Genomic DNA, 4,613 nt, shown 5'->3' on the forward strand with positions numbered 1-4,613 from the left:
ATGGGCTCAAGCTCTGCCAGGGGAGGTTTAGGTTAGATGTTAGGAAGAAATTCTTTACAGAGAGGGTAATCAAGCATTGGAACAGCCTACCCAGAGAGGTGGTGGATTCACCATCCCTGGAGGTTTTTAAGCAGAGATTGGATGTGGCCCTTAGTGCCATGATATAGTAATTGGAGTTGGATCAGGGGTTGGACTTGATGATCTTGGAGGTCTTTTCCAACCCAATCTATTCTATGATTCTATGATTCTATGTCCCCTGCTGTGGCCAATTCAGATGCAGAGCCAGAGCCCAGGGTGATAGCAGGGTCCAGGCCCACCTTCTCATCCAAAATCACCACACTTATCAAGAGCCCAGTGACAAACAGCAGCAGTCAATGTGACTGAAGAACACAAAATGGGTGGCGCCCTTCAGGGCCAGGGTCAGCCCATCTCCAACATCCAGGCTTTGATCTGGTCTTTACTAGGTACCAGCAGGGTGTTAAGGTTAGGTGGAGAAAAGCCTTGGGATGAGGGTTAAAGCAACAAAAATCATATTGAGCCCAATTATGAGCTGAAGAGAGGCAGCATTTTATAGCCAGGGGGCAGAAGCCTCGAGAGCTTCATCCATCCATTACAGAGGGCAGGCTGACATGGCCACCTCTGGCCTCCACCAACAGCTCTAGGCAGATTAGGAAAACCGCTTTTCCTTCGCTGGGGAGTTTTTACTGCAGAGAAGTGAAGCACTTTAGGGCACATCATAAGTCTCAGCTTGAATGCTCTGATCTGGCACTCTCCAGGCGAGGTGGGAGAGTGTGGTTGGTGCTGAGCGCCGGATGCTGAGCCCGAGGGGTGCTTTGACTCTCCTCCGTGCTGTGAAATGGGACGGAGACGCAGACCGTGTGGGAGGCAAATTGTTTTATGGAAAATATGGGGAACCATTGTACTAAGCTGATTAACTCATTTTAACAATTTTATTTAGCTGCAAGAACTGCCCCACATGAAAAGTGCAGCTGCAAGCATTTGCACAGGAAAACACTCCCATATGCAGGGAAGCCAGATAAGCCTGTCGTCATTACAGCAAGAGATTTTAGTACTTTGGGGACACTGCAGAGTTATTTTTGCCTCTAAGTTTTATCTCAGAGAATGAAGGGTACTGTTATGCTAACTGGTTTTGTACATATTCCTCAAGTCTGGGACTCAGACTGGTTTAGGCAATTCTTGGCAGGTAAAACTTTGTCAGAAACATGAGAAATTGCAGGAACCAGGGCTCCCACTGCTTAATTCCACCTGGAGACAACAGCTGCTTGTTTTACCCCAAGGCAATATCTCTTCTGCCCTCCTCCACTTCCCTGAGTTGTACAGTATTAGGCAGGGGAAATGAGGCTTTCTTCATGCTTCCCTTCTTTCTCCGTGTTATTAGTCCCTTAACAAGCTGCCTCTTAATCCCAAAATATGGACCTTTTGGACAGTGTTCTGCTAATCCCATGAGGGACTTGGCAACCAACAGGAACACCAAGATTGTCTGGAATATTATCCAAACACGTCGGACCAAGGACCACCCTCAGCCTTCAGCATTTCTCTTGGGTCACCAGTCACACACCCCTCTGCGTTAAATTAAAACCATTCTAAAAGCAGTGTGGTTTCAAGCACTAGCAGCAGGGCATTTATATGGGATTTTCAGACTGATGCTTCTCCACGGGCCAGTTTGGGATCCCCTGAGTGTAGGATATTGTCTCAAAATATTCCCTGAAAGCCATCAAGAAGCATTGGTATCTGAGCACATAAGTAACAGTTCTGCCATCTCTGAAAGCAGGAGCTGCAAATCAGTTTTACTCTCTCTAGATGTTTTGGAGCTCGTGCCTGGTGCTTTTGCTCCAATTTCCTGTGCTCCGCATTACAGACTTGAAGCAGCAGCAGACATCCATCAGAAACAGGAGCTGGGGTGGCTGCACAATCACTCGCTGCCAGCCAAGGCACAGAGCTGCCTGGGCTACGATGTAGTCAACCAGAAACTGTGGGCACGCATCTCCTTGGAAATAGGTAGTTGGGAAGATCAGAAGCAATGCGGGGGGTTAAATTCTGCCATTCGTTTTGTTCTGAATGGTAACACTGTAAAAATCAATGTGGCACTTTTAAAATGGATTAGGAGGCAGTTAAATGACAGGTCTCCCAAGAGGAGTTGCAAATGAAGAGTGATCCCATGGGAGTTTTTATAGAGGGAATATTCAGGAAGCTGTTCTTGGCTGTTTACCTAAGAGGTCACAATAGATAAACAACTGAATATGAGTTCCACGGGTAATGCTCTTGTTAAAGGGGCTAATATGACCCTAGGATGTATAAATGGGAATATTGAGTGGTAGGGGAAACATATTGGCTCTGCACGTGACATTAATGAGACAAAACCAGTCCAGTTCAGCTGTCAACACTTAAAAACTGTGTTGTAAAAACCGAAGATGGTTGGGAGAAGAGCTATAAGACTGATTGAAAGCGTATCTTGCAATGACCCAAAGGAGCACAGTCCATTTATATTATCAAAGAGGAGTATAAGAGATGAATTGATCTGTAAGTATTTATACATGGAGGAGGAATACAGTATCAGAGATTACTTAACTTAGCAGACAAAGGCATATAAACCAGGAAGATGGGAGCTAAAAGAAAAAATCAAGTTGAAAGTGAGGCACATTTTTCTCCTAAATGGCCTTGTAATTAACCACCGGAGGAGCTGACATGGGATATGGTAGGTTCTCCATCACCCCAAAAGATATTTAAATTAAGCGTGGATGTCTTTCTACATGATGTAGCTCATGTATTGGTGTGGGAATTGCTGGGCGAAGCTTCATGGTCTGCATTATGCAGGAGGGCAGAGGAAATCATCATGGTGGTGCCTTCTGGCTGTGAAATCCATGAAACTATCAAAGTGATGACATCTGTATATCACATCCCAGCAGCATCCTGCCTGTTTATGCAACACATGTTATGAAAAGACTCTTTGAGGGATATTTAGAGGGCTTTAAATATTTTATTAGAGGCTTTTTAATATACTCTGCCTGCAAAACCAGGTAGAGGAAATAAACCTTAAAATAATAATAATAATAAAAAAATCCCAAAATAGATTTACTATACCCCCAAATCCCAGTCTTAAAATCAATATCTCAGAATACTCTGGGCTTTCAATATGATGCCCCAAGGATTCAGTCCTTTATCATAGTTTAAAGCTTCTATTTCACAGATTTATAGATGCTAAACTCAGGAGGTGCTACTGTGAACATCTAATCTGGCCTTGTACATAATGGAGGCCACAGGGCATCCCTCAATTACTTCCAGGCCACCTTCCAGACTCTTCCTTCATAGCATAGCCAAGACAGCCTTCCCTTCCATCCATGTGGCTAAACTTCACATCATGTCACGTCTCACCACAACATCCTTCCTTCCATCCCTCACAAATTAAATCTTTCCTGGCACATGTCCATTCAAATTGCTGCTACAAAGATCATTTGCCATTCCTGTGTCTCCTTGCTGGCTCTCCCTTTTGCCTTTCCACCACCACATCTCCTGTTCCTCACAGCCTTGTCTCTACCTCTGCCTCTCCATTACATTTGGTATCAGCTCATTCCTGCTTTTATGGCCCACTTTGCTGCCTTCTTTTTATCCCCTTCTTTTTTCCTGAACAAGCCTCATCTGGTGTAGCACCAGTCCGTGGGGAGGAACCCTAAGTTACATCAGTGCTATGCTGCTAAATAAAAATATTCTGGGAGCATTTGCACCCATCAGGGTGATGGGGAATGGGGGTTGTGGTCATTTCATCACACGTTGTCTCTGCTGCTTCTTCCTCCTCAGGACAGGGGCTCATCACTGTTCCAGCATGAGGTCCCTCCTGTGGGAGACAGTTCTCCATGAACTTCTCCAACATGAGTGCTTCCCATGGGCTGCAGTTCTTCACACACTGCTCCAGTGTGGATCCCTTATGGGGTCACAAGTCCTGCCATCAAACCTTCTCCAGCATAGGCTCCTCTCCCCATGGATCTGTAGGTCCTGACAGGAATCTGCTCCAGCACAGGTTTCCCACAGATTCCCTTTGGGCATCCCCCTGCTCCAGCAAGGGCTCCTCCAGGGGCTGCAGGTTGATCCCTGCTCCCCTGTGGGCCTCCACGGGCTACAGAGACACAGCTGCCTCCCCACGGGCTGCACCTCAGGCTGCAGAGGAATCTCCGCTCTGGCTCCTGGAGTGCCTCCTCCCACTCCTTCCTCGCTGACCTTGGTGTCTACAGAGGTGACACATGTTCTGAGTCCTCTTCCACTGCTCTTATTCTGAACTGAACAGGATTTTTTCCCTTTCTTGAATAAGTTATCCCAGAAGGGCTACCACTGTGGCTGTTGGGCTCGGTCTTGGCCAGTGTTGGGTCCGTCTCAGAGCCAGCTCGTGTTGGCTCCGTCAGACACAGGGAAAGCTTCTGGGAGTTTCTCACACTAGGCACCCCTGTAGTGCCTTGCCACACAAATCCAGTCCATTGTGTCAGTGACAGACCTGGATTCTTGTGCAGGGAAAAATCATTCATGTGAATTATTAAATGCCTGTTTGTTATTTTAAGACAGTGTGGTACAGTTTGCATCTAGAAAAAGCCTGAATTTTAATG

General features: G+C 46.2%; 1 long non-coding RNA gene across 1 annotated transcript in view; it reads left to right on the forward strand.

The window, feature by feature from the left end:
* LOC114058003 overlaps nt 1-4,277 on the forward strand; it is a 15,148-nt gene extending 10,871 nt beyond the window's left edge. Inside the window, exon 3 of the long non-coding RNA XR_003571355.1 lies at nt 4,267-4,277. This is a non-coding gene — a long non-coding RNA (uncharacterized LOC114058003). The remainder of the gene's footprint in view (nt 1-4,266) is intronic.
* Nucleotides 4,278-4,613: the final 336 nt, after the last annotated feature.

Source organism: Empidonax traillii, unplaced genomic scaffold (genome assembly GCF_003031625.1).
Source record: "Empidonax traillii isolate 1590-97213 ecotype Southwest subspecies unplaced genomic scaffold, ASM303162v1 scaffold157:size2224338, whole genome shotgun sequence".
NCBI lineage: Eukaryota > Metazoa > Chordata > Aves > Passeriformes > Tyrannidae > Empidonax > Empidonax traillii.